The 17,663-nt window shown below is 37.9% G+C and overlaps 1 protein-coding gene across 14 annotated transcripts in view; it reads left to right on the plus strand.

The window, feature by feature from the left end:
* The window catches only part of LRRC4C (leucine rich repeat containing 4C), a 1,215,827-nt gene that overhangs the window by 1,191,827 nt on the left and 6,337 nt on the right, over positions 1-17,663 (plus strand). The gene's annotated exons all lie outside the window — the stretch shown is intronic.

Raw genomic sequence — 17,663 nt, forward strand, 5'->3', positions numbered from 1 at the left:
AAAATCCATAATTAAGCTAGGGACTAGGATTTAATCTTCTTGCCTCCCTTGTCCCTAGCACAGTGCCTGATATACAGTAGTTAGAAACTACATGTCCATTTAGTGAGGGAACAAGGGTATGAGTGAGTTCATCAATCACCTGGTTCCCTGTGGCCAGATGAAAGGCTAAGCAAACCTTTTCCAACCATCAGGGACAGAGAAGTGATGGCTTCCAGTCATTCTTCTTTGGGCCGCCAGGAGTAATGCCCTGAAAGTGGTTGTTTATTTTGGAAGGCAAAAGCTAATCTGAAGCGATTTTCTTTATTTTTATATTCAAATATCTGTAAAATAGAAAAACACCAGAGACCTATTCATTGCTCACAAATGATCTATGGGGTAATAATGTGCTTGCTTTTCCAGCTGGGCTGCACTTTGGTGCTATCCTGGGTTTAATTGAAAATATGCTGTGACCTTGGTTTTGTTCACTGGGCATGGGGGGTGTATAATTGGCATGAGGCCTCTGAAGAACTCCCTTTTAATGAATGTCATTTGGCTAATTTGGGGTTTGCCTGCGGGAAATAATGTATGAAAACAAGACGCATTTTATTTGCATGCAATTCACATGAAGGTAATGGTTTAAAAAATTTTTTGTTAAGTTTTTATTTTGCCATACCTATTCGTTGAATTCTAAATGCTATCAGTATGATAATAGTATTGTCCCTAACAGTCTCATGTTTCATCATAATTAAATAAACAGCTTGTGAATTGCAGTCCAAAAAATGTCTGTGTTCCACTCTTAACTTAAGGGGTTTCCATAGAAACCGTGGGCAGCAAGTTTAACTGACATTCATTGGACTTGATGCTACATGTAGTGTTGCTATCTCTGTTTTCCCGTTACGGTGTGTGTACATCTCTTTCTCTTCCTTTAACCCTGGAACCCTCTCCTGCTTGGTCTTCCTCTGGTCTCCCCCTTGGTTTCTTCCTCCTCCTGCTCCTCCTCCCCCTTCTCTTATTAGCAATGAGGAAGTAATTTGGACTCAGTTAGATTTAACAAATGCAATAATACTAAAATGAGCTCTGATACTTAAGTGTAATTGTGTTATTAGCTGGAAATGTTTTTCTTCAAAAACAAAAGAATTGAGAGTGAAGTTTACCAAGGAAGCACATGCTGGTAAGAAGAAACCCTTGACTGCGAGTTGGAAGTAAGCAGGCTTTATATCATGGGCCACATTTCCACCCCAGCTGTGGCTTTTCCTTGATTTAGGCAGCGCAAACTGATGTTTCTTTCTCCTCAGTCCTGATTTGCAGTCTTCTAACTGGAGCATGAAATCATTGTGCTGATCACATTCCAAGAGAAAGGAGTTTATTTAGGAAAGGAAAAAACATACTATATATTATGTACCTACTGTGTGCCAGATATTTTTCTAGGTACTTGCATTTAGCTTGTCTTCGTTAATCCCACAAAATTCATTGCCAGACAATGTGCTGGAAGGAAAAATGGATCCAGGCTGAAGTTTAGATCCCACAACCAGGCGGTGGTAAAACCTTGATTATAGTTCTCAGATGCTCTGTCTTGGCATGTCAAAGGCAAAATGAATATAAGCACTTCTAAGAAACATTTTAAGAAACTTCTAAGAAATGTTTCATTAAGATTAGTTTTAACTTTTTTCAATGTTTATTTGTTTTTGAGAGAAAGACAGAGCGGGCACAAGGAAAGGGCAGAGAGAGACAGAGACACAGAATCTGAAGCAAGCTCCAGGCTCTGAGCTGTCAGCCCAGAGCCCAACGCGGGGCTCCAGCCCAAGAGCCTTGAGATCATGACCTGAGCCAAAATCAGACACGTACCAGACTGAGTCACCCAGGCGGCCCTGGGATTAGTTTTAATAATCCAGCTAGTACACCGTGGGAGTGGTGTTTTTCTTCATCCCTTTAGAAATGAGGAAAATGAGTTGCCAAAAGAGCAAATTGCTTATCCAAAGCAACATAGCTAGCAAAGAGTATATATCCGTACTCCGGATGGTTATGGTTAAAGGGGAATATTAAGACAGACCTGAGATCAGTGACTAATTGCATGATTTGTAGCAAGCAACAGGAAGCATCTATTTCGTGCAGCTGTTATGAGAATTAAGTAAAAATTGTGTACGTGAAGTACGCAGAGTATCTGCCACACAGAAAGCTGTGGTTTTTACTCTTTCTGTCTCCCTCCTCCCTCCCCTTTCTGATTGATTTTATTTTTAGTTTGGATTCAAAGTAAAAAAATGATCAGTCTCCACAAAGCCTACCTAATATTTATAGTTGAATTTTTTTTTAATGCTTATTTATTTTTGGGAGAGAGACAGCAGCTGAGTGGGGAGGGGCAGAGAGAGAAGGAGACACAGAATCTGAAGCAGGCTCCAGGCTCTGAGATGTCAGCACAGAGCCCGATGCAGGGCTCGAACTCACAAACTGTGAGATCATGACCTGAGCTCAAGTCTGGATGCTTAACCGAATGAGCCACCCAGGTGCCCCCGTATTTATAGTTTTAGAAGTTACAAGCCATCTCACAATTCATAAACTATTTAAGGTTGCCCTGATAATGAGAAGGGAAAGACAAAAAATATCACATCCACTTTACAGGTGAGGGAAAATGAGATTCAGAATTATTGACCACATCTCCATATAGTGAAAGAGAAAATGGAGTTTTTACCTAGGTCTCTGGGATTCCTTTTAAAATTAAAACTCTCAGAGTCTATTATTTTAATTTGGGTTCTGTGTTCATGGGTTTTTTGTTTTTTTTTTTTTAATTTTTTTTTCAACGTTTATTTATTTTTGGGACAGAGAGAGACAGAGCATGAATGGGGGAGGGGCAGAGAGAGAGGGAGACACAGAATCGGAAACAGGCTCCAGGCTCCGAGCCATCAGCCCAGAGCCTGACGCGGGGCTCTAACTCACGGACCGCGAGATCGTGACCTGGCTGAAGTCGGACGCTTAACCGACTGCGCCACCCAGGCGCCCCATGTTCATGGGTTTTAAAGCTTCAGCCCAGCACATTTTAATTCATCTTTCCCATGAATGGTAAGAGGAAGACACTTAGCAGGAAGAGGGGAAAAGAAGTAAGGAGAGGGTAGTTACAAAGTTTCTTTCTTACAGACCTGTTTTTTAGTCATTCTCCAAGAGAAATGAGGAAACACAGTTCTTAATCCCAGGGACAGAAGAGGCACTGATTTTGCACAGCAGTAGGCTTTGGTGGGGTCAGGTGGGGTGGGGAGAAAAGACTGATGGGAAGCCAAGATGGTAAACAGTTTGCATAAGAGTGTGATGGGACATGATTGCTGGAGAACATAATTGTTACCCACCACCCCACACACATGGACATGCATATATACGCAAGATTAATCAGAATGAACATTGCTTTAATACATAAGTGTTGTAAAACTTCGAAGAGGTCATACTAGGAGAGAAAAGCTTCGCTCTGCCATTTTTAGCTGTGGTGTGCCTATCTACACTTGCTTTACTTTGAGAATATTCAGTGTTGTCTTTGAAAGAATCCTTTTTTTTTTTTTTTTTAATTTTTTTTTTCAACGTTTATTTATTTTTGGGACAGAGAGAGACAGAGCATGCACGGGGGAGGGGCAGAGAGAGAGGGAGACACAGAATCGGAAACAGGCTCCAGGCTCTGAGCCATCAGCCCAGAGCCTGACGCGGGGCTCGAACTCACGGACCGCGAGATCGTGACCTGGTTGAAGTCGGACGCTTAACCGACTGTGCCACCCAGGCGCCCCTGAAAGAATCCTTTTAAGCTCCTTTCTCCATTTTGTGTTAGTTTATTTAAATCTAGATAAGAGAATCCCTGAAGCCACTTAGGTGAACACACAGAGACTGTAGTATGGCACTAAGTGCTGAAAACATGCGAGCAAGTAAAGGTACCACAGACAACCCCACTGTGTTGTGGAACTGCCTCTTTTGCTCAGGACTCCTCACATATGTTATGTGACACATGGAACCATTGCCAACTGAGTACAACTGAATCTCTTTCTTATTTCTGAGATGAAAGATAGTTTAGAAAGCTGACCTTGCAAAGCAGGGCCAGCAAACTTTTTCTGTAGAGGGTCAGTGAGTAAGTATTTTGGGCTATGTGAGCCTTATATTCTATCACAATGACACAATGTGGCACTTTAATGTGAAAGCAGCCATAGATAATACATACATGAATGGGTGTGGAAGCATTCCAATAAAACTTTATTGACAAAAACAGGTGTCAAGCCAGATTTTGCCCATGGGCAATAATTTTCCAACTACTGATCTTAGAATTTTGCCTACATCTCTATCCACCTTCCATTTCTGTTCACAGGGCAGTTGGAGCTTAAAATACGGGACTGGAGAATGTAGGATTGACAACGACATAATTTATCCTCGCTTTTTTGGATTTTGCTTTTTGTTACACTTATTTTTGATTAAACTTCATCTTTCTATTATTCCTTTGTCATGGAAAGAGCAGGTATTCATTCTGTCTTCACTTTACAGAAGGGTAGAGAAAGTTTAAGTTTGCATTAGTGTCACCCAGCATCTTTGATATCCATAGTAGAATCTGTCACCCTTGTGTTTTTTCATTTGGATTATTCTAAGATGCATCCTTTAAAGAATAAAGAAAGATAGTAGGAAAAGTAACCAAGAAGTCATTTTCATTACAAACTAAGGAAAATCTAGTTAACTAATGACTTAAATAGGGACATGCACTGGCTTCCCTTTCTTATTCCATTAAGATACCATAGGGGATGCAGTTCCTTATTGCTTTTCATGTATATTCCTGATTTTTTCCCCTGGTGTGTTTTTGGAAATGATGCACTGTAAGCAAATAAATACCAGATAATATTGGGAGTTCTTATTTTGCACAGAACTGTGTTAACTGAAGCTTGTTCATATTGGAACTGAGTCGTCATTTTGCAAGGTTCCATGGTAACTGAAAGCAAATCTGTTCTAAGATAATGTGCAAAGAAGAGGACTTGGTTCCAATATGCATGACCTATGTTTAACACGGCACCAAACAAAACGAGGACTGCCTTAAGTAAATAAGTAAGAATCCAATTTCCAAATGTCTGCATCTGCCATATAATTCCCTCTTTTGTGGCCATTAGGGAGAAACAAAGAAATCACTGATTACAGTCATTCCCATTATCTGACATGCCATCACCAAGGTTTCCTCATTATGCAATGTTAACAGTGTTGAGGTTACTTGAAACCAACTGCAGTTCCAATTAGAAGGCCATCCCTGCTATCTGCATTCTGATTAAATGACGTTGCCTGGAAATCACAGAAAGAGTCTACTCTGCTTCCTCCCCTTGCTCAGATCTCATAAACACAGACTCAATTAAAGAGAGTTTCCTTATCAGGTTTTTGTGGGTCATTTTGGTGAATTTATTAAAGTCTTGAGTCATGCTGAAAACTGGAAGGTGGGGGCTCTGAGATCTGCAGCAGGAGCCAGAACTTGATGGATGGGACTTGCTCTGATGTTTCAGGGAGTCTGAAATATACAGAAGTCAGAGCAGCCAATCATGTGTCAGGAATCAAAGAAGCTGGTGAAATAGGAAGGGAGTCTCGGTAAAGATTGCTGAGCAGAGATGTGAAGGTCATAATGTCACGTCATCCTATATTTTAGCGAAAAAGCAGAGCCTAGACCAGGCCCTCATTCTTCTATTCCTCAATTATTGAAATAATTTCTTAGTAGGTGTTCAGAGCATACAGTGTACTGTATCCCATCCATGCTCTATACAATGCAAATTTGCTTTTCCTTAGATACTCTTCCCATTATATTAATCCCTTCCAACACAAGGAGAAAAGCCAAGTCCCTACAACCCACCTGATGACTTCATACAAAATCTAAATTTCTTTGGTCTATTTTTCACAATCTGGCATTATTTTACTTACCCTACCTTCTCTCCCACTGGTTTTTAGTATAGATTCTTCACAGGAGTCATCTTGTGCCTCTCTGCCCTACATTCATGTTCACTTACACACATTTCCCACCAACCACATGCCTCTTCTCCAACAAACTCTCTCCCTTCTCTCTCTCTTTCTTCTTCCATCTGTTATTGTGTCCTCCTTAAACACACTGTGCCTTTTTCTCTAGCACTTGCTGCTGTATTAAAATCCCTTTTTATTACTTCTTATGAATCCCACTATACTGTGAGATACCTGATGAACAATGGGAGACATTTGTCCTGAGTGTCAACAGCTGAGAACTGTACTTATCCAAATCCACATCTGCTAAAATCCATGTCCTCATAGCCTTCATTGACTGTCCAAACCTTACTGGGTCCCTCTGAACACCAGACTACTTCTAATTATCCACATAACCACCTATATACTCACTCAGTATAACACTTTGGCATTGGTTCATGACTTTGTTGTTTGTGTTAGGCTTGTGTCAGCACAGTGTTTCAAATGATCAGTGATGGGGAGTTACTGAGTGGAAGGGGTTCTCTCACAGGTAAAGGTCAGCTAGTGTTGGTGAACATACTTGGAATTCTGTATTATTAGCACTGAAATGACTTTAAGATTCTCTTTCCCAGATCCTACTATGAAATGAATCCGAAACACCATTAGCATTTTGGCTGGGGAGATATATATGTGTGTGTATATGTTTGGTTACTGTCTAGGAAATTTGGGTTTTGTACTGTTTAATAATAAACAGGGAAGAAAGTACATGATAAAACATTGGAAGATGATTTTAAAATCAGAATGGCTCTCTATATGTGGTAGTTAATCTCTGCAGATTCCCTTGGATGGTAATTTAAATTGCATTACTCATTACAAAAATCTATATGCCTTTTGGATGCTATTGTTGGTTTGTTTGCTTTCAACCTATGAAGGCAATGATGACCTTGCACAGGGCATTTCCTAAGGATTAATGAGTGGTTGAGGGTTAATGGCTATCAACTCCTCCTAGCTAGTCATCAATCCAAAGGAAGCATGGGAAGCAAGGTCATTAACTGCATTACCATCTTTCTGAAATCAAATCCTTCTCTACCTGCCTTGCCAAGGGCTTATGTTTAAGATGGACTTGTTAGGTTTTCAAAAGTTTCTGTAGTTACTTGCCCTGTCATTAACCTGGATGTAAAAATATTTAAATATTAATGTAGATAAAAATATATAAAAGAATAATTATTGGTTTCTGTGGACTGATAGAAGAATGTCATGAGGAGGAAAATACTTTTCCATACTTCAAATAAACATAATTTAAAATGTTGAGCCTCTTTTATCTGCTTTCTTTTTATTCCCTTTTTCAAACTGAAAGCCTAGCATCATCCTGTTGTGCATCCTGAGAGTCTAAAACATTGTCCAATTTCTGCAGTTTAACCTCATTCAGAAATAGATTTTGTGTGTATGTGGGAGCGGGATTCTTGTTGGAGGTTTGGATGTATTAGTTGTAATGGAATATTAATTTTTTTTACAGTTGATCTTCACTAATATTAATAAGCGTGATATTTCCTCTTTTGGCATCAGTCAGAATTACCCCAAATATTCTAAGAGATAGATAAACATTAAAAATTTAGTTATATCTCCTCAGTGCATTTTCCTTTGAGAAATAACCTATGGCCAGATGAAGGAGAGTTCTGGATCAGAGAAGTCCCCATTTCATCATGTAGCATCCTGATTCTTACATTAACACAAATTCCTTTAAAACTCATATGGAGTGAAAATTTCACCTGAATATCAGTGTTAATGTATGTGGTAAGGATCATTGTCACCAGAGAAGACTGCATTCCAAGACCTTTCCCAATGGATATTGGTCTTGAAGAATTTCTCAAGATGTGGGACTGGTCCTTAGTTTTATACTCCCAGAAATTTGATTTTGGTAGCTCTTCATGAGAAAGTTGTAGTCACACTTATAAACACATAAGAAATGAATATAGAGAGCAGAGTGCCAATTTGTTAAATTATAGCTAAAACTATAACAGACACTTCAAGTAGTTCAGTCTGTCAAATCTTTTTATGTAGAACTTAAACTTTTTTGGAGTCATAAATCTCTTTGAGAGTATGATGATAAAACCAATGAATAATCTTCCTATAAAAATATACAGTTTCCACATTTATACACAAATTTGCATATAATTTAAAGAGATTCATAAATGGTTTGAAGTCCATTTGTGAGCTTCTTAGGAACACTTGGATTGAACTATGCATTTTCATGGAAAAACATTATAATTAAGTAAGGTGGTTGATGAGAAATCAAACTAAAAAAAAGTTAATTGTATAATTCAAATTGCTTTAGCATCAGATTATAATTGCCTGATATATCAATCATTCTCCATAATTGGACTTCAGCTGTCACCAGGACTAGACAAATAACAATAACAATAATACAACAAATGTTCATACAGTATTGGCTGTGTACCAGGCACTGTTCTAAATCTTTCTTTATATAGTAACTCATGTATCTTCACAATAATAGAGTATATAAATCAGAGTATCCAACCTCTAGGCAGTTTCACAGATGGATAGATACAACATTTTTATCTCTGATTTTTTTTTTCAAATCTCATCTTCCATTAGCCTTCATTTAGCTATGTAAGTAGTTGATAAGTACCAACCTTTTCTTGAGCTTTTTTCTCTTTCTTTCATTTGTTCTTTCGTTCTTTCTATCTCTCTCTCTTTTGCTCTGTCTTTACTTCTTTCATTTAGTACATGCATCTATAGATATATAGGTAGGTAGGTAGATAGATAGATAGATAGATAGATAGATAGATAGATAGATAATTATAGTATATACACTGTGGTATGTACTCTGAATGTAATATTTAGGATACATACAGCTTATTGCTGTTAAAGAGAAATCTTTAGCTAGTATGTTGTTTTCAATCACCCATTTACAGGCTGATTTTGGGTAATCCTTTTTTCTCAATGTTAATTTATTTATACATTTTTATGTGTATGGGGGGACAAGGAGTAATTATTGAACCCCTACCCCTCTTTATCTTTTATACTAAGTTATATACCATTTTATTTACTTATTTTTTTGTTCTCATACAGGTGTTGTCAGTGGACCTTGATTTGTTATTTGTTGTTATAAAATTAGCTTATCATCCTGGCTCCTGACTATGAATTAAAATGTGGGCTACATTCAGTAATGCAATTCAACAAATATTTTCTGCGTTCCTAAACATCATCTAGTTTCTGTCTTTAAGAAGTTTATGATAAATAAGTTGAATGCATACCCAAACATTTAGATTCAAACACAGATTTGATAAATGTCATAGTCTTAGCGTTACAGACACTTCTGGAAAGATAGATTGCTACCAGCCAGTAAGACCAATGAAGGTCAAATAGAAATGATCATTGTAAAATTGGCTCTGAAATTGGGTACAATTTTGAAAGAAAACCCAGAGTAGGACATTCCTGGCCATGGGAAAAACAGGAGCAAAGCTCTGAAGAGGAAAAGTAGGAGGCATATTTTTAGAATCAGGAACAGACTGCAGCCTAGACTGTATTATGGAGAACAGTAGGAGATAAGACTGGGAAAGCAGTATGGCGCAGCATCATGGAGTGTCTTACGGGTCACACTAAGGCAGTAGTTTACAAGACGGCAAATTTACCCTCCAGGGGACGTTTGGCAATGTCTGGAGATGCTAGATCATTACAACTGGGGGTGCTACTGGCATCTAGTGGGTAGAGGCAGTAAGGGATTTAGGTTTTATTCTCTAAGCAAATGGGAACTATGGGTGGGTTATGTTTTCTTGAACTGTGATTGCCAAGGTTCCTGTGGCTTCTTACACTAAATCTGTAAAAGTGTTACTGTGTAGATCAGCCCCAGAAAAAGTATGAGAAGAAAAGGCCAGTTTTGGAGATAAAGAATAACATGTATTGATCATTTCTTGTCCCCTAAACCTAAGAAAAGAGAAAGAACTAAAGGAAAAGGAAAGAAGTGAGGTTTTCGTACATTGATAGGCTCCAGACTTAAAAATATTAGTGCAAAGGAGAGTGCACGCATTGGGATAAGCAGGCACATTTCTGATAATTGGAATGGTCTGATTTCATTTCCTGAAGAGTGAAATATCAAGCAGTATATGGAGCTTGAGGTTTTAAGCTTTTTTCTTTGGTTATGCATTTCACAAAACCAACAGAGCAAACATCTATCATAAAAATACAAACATATCCCTGAACACCTCAAATCCTACCCTTTAATTTGAGAAACAAGTCAGCCATCTATATTTCATTTCTTCATAAATAATAAATGTCAAGAAGTGAATATGATCAAAAGGATTCATAAACAGCCAGAAACTTCATGCCAGGTATGTTTATCCCTCTTGCATCATGTGAGACTACACAAGCAAGAAAAAACAAATTAATTTTATTTTTAGTCTTGCCAAGTCATTGGCTATATTTCTAGTTCTGCTTTTCTAACATGAAGTAGATTTGACTTTTCGTAGCTAAGACGAAGTTGGAGCTGTGACCGCCTACCCTAATCCCTTGCCTATTCCATCTTTAGAATCCAAAGGAATCCTCCTTTGGATTGTAACAGAAGAATTAAGAGATCTTTTTCACCCATGGATTTTCTAATTAACGATTCAGATGAGTTCTAGAAGCAGAAATGTGGTGATCAAGAAGCTCTTCCATTTTGAAGGAGATTTGAAGATTACTTGACTTTCTGCCATACAAATTCTTGTTCTCTGCTCTAAGTGGTCTCATCCAATGGAGTGACCTGGAAAATGAGTCAAACCTCCCTACTTCTGAAGTACATGTAGGTGATATGTGAAGAAGCATACCAGGAAATCAACTTATACATTACCTACATTAGAATTTTCAAGGCAATCATGTTATTTTAGGCACATACAGCAGAGGGCATTGTTTGGCCAAACTTAAACAGGGCTGCTTTGACAAGAATAGATAAATAAAGAAATAGGGAAGCCTTCCCCTGCAAAGAAACAAACAAAAACAAACATAAAAAAGAGAGTGAGGAAACAATGCAATGGCTTTTATATTGCATTGTGCTCCCTAGCTTTTCTTTGTAGGAAGAACTTCTTTGAAAATCATTGAAAACGAGACAGGCATCATTTCAGAAATTGATGAAATTTCTACTATGTGAGTTGGGTTCTACTAGATGCTAGGGATCAATTAGTGAATATGACATCATTTAGATTCTCAATGAATTTGTAGCCTTAACTATCTACAGGCTGCTTCTGTGTACTTAAACACCAGATCATTCATTTCTTCATTCATTCATACACTTAACAAATACTTGATGCACATTATTCCAAGTGGAAACCACTGAATAGGACAGAGAAGTCTCTGTTCCATGGAACTTAACATTCCACTCAGACGAGACAAGCAGTAAGAAAATAAGCATCTAAGTATATGAGAAAAATATCAATGAGAAGTATTATAATGGAAATTAAATATGGTGACGTGATTAACTTTGACGGAGGTGCTTCTCTAGGCTGGTGGTCAAGAAAACACTTCTGAGAAGGAAAACTTTAAGGGATGTTCTTAAGGACAAGGAAAACCAACCATGCAAAAAACAAAGGACATGTGTTGCAGGCAGCAGGGACCCTACTGCAAAGGTCCTGAGGGAGGAACAAGCTTGGAGCATTTGAGGAACAATGGAAGAGAGAAAGGAGACGCAGAAAAGTTGAAAGGTATGAGATGCAGGCAGGTACCAGAACATCATGATTTGGGGACCAAAACAGTTTGCAATTTTGCTCTAAAAAGATACGGAGCTAATAGCATTTCAACTGAAGAATTTTAAAAATTCATTTTAAATGCTGTCTGTAGCATTAATTGTAGTGAGGAAATTGCAAAAATAAAGAAACTGGTAAGAGGGTATTTTAGTGGCTCAAGTTAGAAATGGAGATGATTTGACCTAGAGAGGTACAAGGAGGAAAAGTAGATGGATCCAGTTGTATTTTAGTAATAGAGTCAGATGAATAGTGTTGGGCGGGTTATAAATAATTTTTTTTTTAAAAAGTCAAGGAAGATTCTTACATTTTTGCATTGAGCCACTGGGTGTGTGGCAGTGGCATTGTTTGGAGGTGAGAGGTAAGTTTGGGGATTTGTTTTTAGTATATGCTATGGAATTTAATTCATGTAATCCTCTCAGTGTCGATTTAGTAATGTTTACTGTCACTCCCACTCAGAAAGGTGCAACTCAGAGGGAGACAGTTTGCCATAAATCAAATAGTCAGTAGTACTAAGCCAACCCTCCAACCCTCCTCATTTCATTCTTGATCTGTTTTTCTGTTCCTCTAGGTTTTGCTAATATAAGTCTCTGGGTCTTTCTGTACTTCAGCATTGTTTCAAGTTGGAAAGTGTAATATGTCATTAGGGAACCAAAATTGAATGTGTGTTTAGTAGTCCTTTGTGTACAATTTACAGAGTAGACATGAGCAGCACCAGAGGTCAGAGATGCTTCTCTTGTGCGCATCAGAGTTTCCAAAATGGTATCTTGTTCTCTGTGTACAATGTTATTTTTTAACCTGACCACATACAGAAGCTAATTTTGCCCTCATTAGTATTTCAGACTCTGGATTTCAACTAGGGCTGATTAATTTCAACCTGTACGTATCTCAGTAGTCAGATCATCAGATGGAAGATTGAAGATCAGTTTCGTTCAGTTTTAGAGTAATGCTAGGGATGTCGATTATTAAAGTCATAGGACTTTTCTATCAACTATTCCTCTCTCCAATTTCTTTTACACACAAGGACAGATCGTTCTAAAACAGTGCTCTCTCATCAAACCCTTTCCCACATAAAGGGATGGCAGTTTCTTCCTAAATCTCTTTATTGAAATGAATCCAAACTTCTACCAGACTTGTCTGTAGCATAAGCCCTCTCCTTCTAGCAAGTCAGTTTCCTTTCATTTCATGCTCCTACTCCTCTGTTTTTGCAAGTAATCTCTTACCTCTTCCACAACCACCCTGCCTCAATGCAAGTTTATATATGTTAAAGACTTACATAAAGTCACAAATCCTCTTCTTAAAACTTTCTCTGATTATCTATGACTTCTGACAATGCTTTATGACACTTAAATACTGAATTTGTTGAATTGTATTAGTACCTAAAATACATACAGGTACACTTTTTATTTTTTTTTATATGTATCTATACATTTGTATTATAGCTTCAACAAGATTATAACGTTCTAGAAGGCCTGGCCAATTTCATTCTGATAATCCTGATTATACTGTCCAAATGATAGCAACATGTTGGCCACAAGCTTTTAGTTTTCATTTTATTTTTTTTCTTTGATTTGCTTTTTTAAATACATAGTTCTCTCTACTCACTGTTTCTTCCCATCTAATAATTTTGTCATGCTGTCACCTCTAAACACCAAATATATGTATTCTTTTACTATAAACCACATAAGGCTTCTAGAAAAATGTCAGTGTAGACCCAGGTATCATCATCATCATCTTCTTCTTCTTCTTCCTTTTCAATCTCAGTTTCTTGTAATTTTCTAGAAACATTGCCAGGTCAGTGTGTTCAGTGAAAGAACCTCCTGTTGACTTGACAGGTTGAGTCCCTGGGTTACAGCCATTTAAATGTTGTATCATTTCCATTACATTTGCCTAGAGGGTCAGCCCTAGGCATAGTTACAAAAATTTTCTTCTCCCTGAAAATCTGCAGAGCCACATGCTCCTGTATAGGAGTAGAGAAAACTCAACAGATTTGGAAAGCTGGGTTGCAGATGGGAAATAATGAACTAATTAGAAAATATTTGTAAAATAATTTTGACTTGGGAGAGATAGCTACTTTTGACAGTGGTATTATTTAAGGTGTTGTTTTTCCTTCTCCAATGTATTCTAGCACTCTTTAAAATTTAGAGTTATTTGGGGGTGCCTGGCTGGCTCAGTTGGTTAAGCATCTGACTCTTGGTTTCGGCTCAGGTCACGATCTCATGGTTTGTGGGTTCCAGCCCTACATCGGGCTCTGCTCTGACACCATGGAGCCTGCTTGGGATTCTCTCTCTCTTCCTCCCTCTCTGCCCCTCCCCTGCTCGCTCTCTCAAAATAAATAAATAAAATAATAATAATAATAAAATTTAGACTTATCCAGAGAAATGATGGCAATAGAACGCCTTCTTAGCATGATAGGGATGAGCCTCACCTCCTTTCTGATAAGCAAATCTTATTACCTCAGCTTACTTTGTTTCCTTTGGTAGGTCTCAAATTTATAATGAATGATTTATAAGAAATCAGAATTTTTCACTTGTCTTTGCTATTGGTTTCAGAAAGGAGAGATATCGAGAGAAAAAGAGAGGGAGAGAGAGGCAGGGGAGAGAGGGGAGGAGAAAGGAGAATGAATATATAAGTATCAAGATAGGTTTGGCGGTAAGTAACCAGAAAAAAAGTTAACAGTTTATACTGTGAGAAATTGATTATTTTATATAATAAGAAAATACAGAGGAAAGATAGTAACAGGATTCATTAGTTCAGCTGCCCATCACAAATATCAAGAATATAAATTCTTCCCCTCTTTCCATTTTTCTTCCTTGGCATAACAGCTTTGTCCTCAGGCTTCCTCGTTTCTTGGCCACAAGATGGCTTCAGCAACTCTAGGCATCTTGTACTCACAACAATATCCAAAAACAGAATGAAGAACTATTTCTTCCCTATATATTTCTTCTTAGTAGTGGGAGAAAAAAAAATTCCCAGAACCCCCTCAGCTGACTTCATCTTACATCTCATTGGCCAAATTGTGTCACCTGTCCAGACCTAACGCGTCTCTGGCAACAGAAATCGTACAACCAACATTTGTTTAGATAAACTATAGTCCAAAAGTTAGCCCTGGGAGCTAAGAATGTTTTTGAATTTTTACATAGTTAGAAAAAGTGTTAAGAATAATATTTTGACATATGTGAAAATGATACAAAATTCAAATGTCAGTGCTCATAAAGAGTTTAATCAGAACACACCCATTTCCATTCATTCCCCTTTTCTCTATAACTACTTTCAGGCTTTAATGGCGAGTGGAGTAGTTGCAAGAGGAGACCATACAGCCTGCAAGGCCTAAAATATTTACTATCTGGCTCTTTACAGAAAAAAAATTGTCTAGCCTTAGCTTAAACCAAATTCTCTTTACCTACCAGTCCTGGGTCAGTGTCTCTCAAAACAGATAATATAGTTTTGTGACTTTTCGAAGAAGTGAGTGAAGTTTTCTGCACAAAATTTTCTAGGGAAAGGGTAAGGGATTAGGATGCTGGGTAGGCAACGAATGTGAAGAAAGAGAAAGCAAGGTTCAAGCACAGTTAAATGAATCCTTAGTGCTATAAAAAAGCTGACTCCCCTAATATTACCAGCACAACCTATTGAAACGACAGAGCGAGTTTATTGCTTACTATGTTAAGGGAGATCACTATCTTCTAAGAGTTTGGGAGTATCTATGAGTAGACTGGTGAAAAATAGACCAGAATTTATGGGGAATTGGGAGTCTGATTCAAGAAAATTTTTCAGTGTGGGAAGTTGATTAGGACTGAGTAAGAATTATGGTACTCCAATCCAGGATGGGTGAAAACAATGGTGAGGCAAGAGATTCAAAGAATCTTAGAGGCACACTGCTATTAAATGCTTTCCATGAAAGCACTTATGGATCTATGGAACTATGGATCTTTGGATCTTTGTCCTAGAAGGACAGTGAAACCATATGCTTCGACAAGAAAGTCCCCCCATAAAGGATAGAGATGCTAATAAAGATAATGGAAGAGCAAAGTCATGTTTATGTCAGTAGGAAGGAAGATACGGTTTGGAGGTCTCAGTATCCAGGCTGAGTGTGGGGAAATGGTTTTGGTTCTCAGCATGTGTGGGGGGGCTTGTTAAAGATACATATGGCTGTGAGTGTGTGGCCTGTGAGGGAAAGTTGGTTGTAGCTAATAAATTCATCTTTCTTTCAGCTGGCTTCCAAACTAGTTCCAATATGTAAACAGTTTATGCTAACTGAGCAATGATACTGTGCTGACTAAAGCACCCCCTGTGTCTCAGTGCACAGCAGCGTGGGTAGGGAAAGAAGAAAGGTCTGTTGACAAAGTCAGAATATCCTCTGGGACAAGGCTAAAAGTATTATCATTGAATTCCAAACCCAAACAGATCCATTTGTAAATAAATGCTGTCAGAGGACATTGTAATGGATAGCGCGTACTTTTAAATTGATTTCTTTTTGATGGGATAAAAACATCTTATGAGAGAGATGTTGAAACATGGCTTTTAATGTAAAGTAACGTAATTTAGATTTTAAAATAGAAAACCTTTTGTTGATAGCAGTTTATTCGATTCAGTGCATGTACCAAGCGTTATTTTCTATGGGTTATAAATTAGCTTTGAACCAGCTATAATTCATAAATCGTTACTTATGACTGATTGATAGGAAATCTCATTAATAGCAATAGCAAAAAGACCTTGAAGTAAGCAAGAAGTAGAAAATAAAACAGCCTGGGGATTGGAAAAGGAGAGACACATGCACTCTACAATTAAGAGAAAGGTGTTGTATTTGCATATGAAAGCATGCTTCTGATCATTATAGTTGATCCTTTCCATAACTTTGAATAATAGATATTAGTGTTATTCTTATTTATATAAGAGGAAAAAACTGAGTGTCCCATCACTTTATTTTTATTTTCAGTATGTTTTAAATATTTATTATATAGGGGCGCCTGGGTGGCGCAGTCGGTTAAGCGTCCGACTTCAGGCAGGTCATGATCTCGCGGTCCGTGAGTTCGAGCCCCGCGTCAGGCTCTGGGCTGATGGCTCGGAGCCTGGAGCCTGTTTCCGATTCTGTGTCTCCTTCTCTCTCTGCCCCTCCCCCGTTCATGCTCTGTCTCTCTCTGTCCCAAAAATAAATAAATGTTGAAAAAAAAATTTAAAAAAATAATAAATATTTATTATATATTGCTTATGAGCTGGTGACTTTACATACATATATACATTAATATATATTAATTTACATATATATGTATATATTTACATGTATATACATTAATAATGTGAGTGCCAACAAAAACCTTTTGAGTAGATAACAGTGGTGTCCCCCTTTTACAGATGGGGAAAGTGAAGTAAGAGACGTAAAGTAACTTTCTCAATTGTAGAGTCCTGCAAGTTTAAGCAGGCATTTAACTTTAGGAAGTCTACCAGAGTCTTCTCCCTTGATTACAGGACATGGATGCCTTTGCTGTTTCTTATTTTAACGAAAAAAGGTTAACAAATGGTTTGTCTTAAGCAAAAGGCTTACCTTCTTCACTTCTGTACTATTTCTGGTCAATAAGTTATTTCAACCTGTATTGCCAGAGACCCTAGGATTCTAAGAGTCGTAGGGTGGGAGGTGGGAGGTAAAATAGAGGAGCAGGACCCTGGGACCCTCACCTAAAAACACCAGTTAGGAACACCTGAGTGGCTCAGTTAAGCGTCTGATTCTTGGTTTTGGCTTAGGTCATGATCTCACGGTTCGTGGTCTCAAGCCGCTTGTTGGACTCTGCACTGAGTGCTGAGCCTGATTGAGATTCTGTCTCTCTTTCTCTCTCGCTGCTCTTCCCCCTCTCGTGCTGTCTCTGTTTCTCTCAAAATAAGTAAATAAATAAAAAATTTTTAAAAACACCAATTAATGTATCAGAGATTTTATGTTCTATTTTTTAATGCCCAATTACCTTAAAACGTGTGGAGCGTATGTAAAACTATACCAAATCATATGAATAAAAAATTTTCAGTGGCCATGATCACTGGAAA

Source organism: Puma concolor, chromosome D1 (assembly GCF_028749965.1).
Source record: "Puma concolor isolate L17-30 chromosome D1, mPumCon1.1.hap2, whole genome shotgun sequence".
Lineage (NCBI taxonomy): Eukaryota > Metazoa > Chordata > Mammalia > Carnivora > Felidae > Puma > Puma concolor.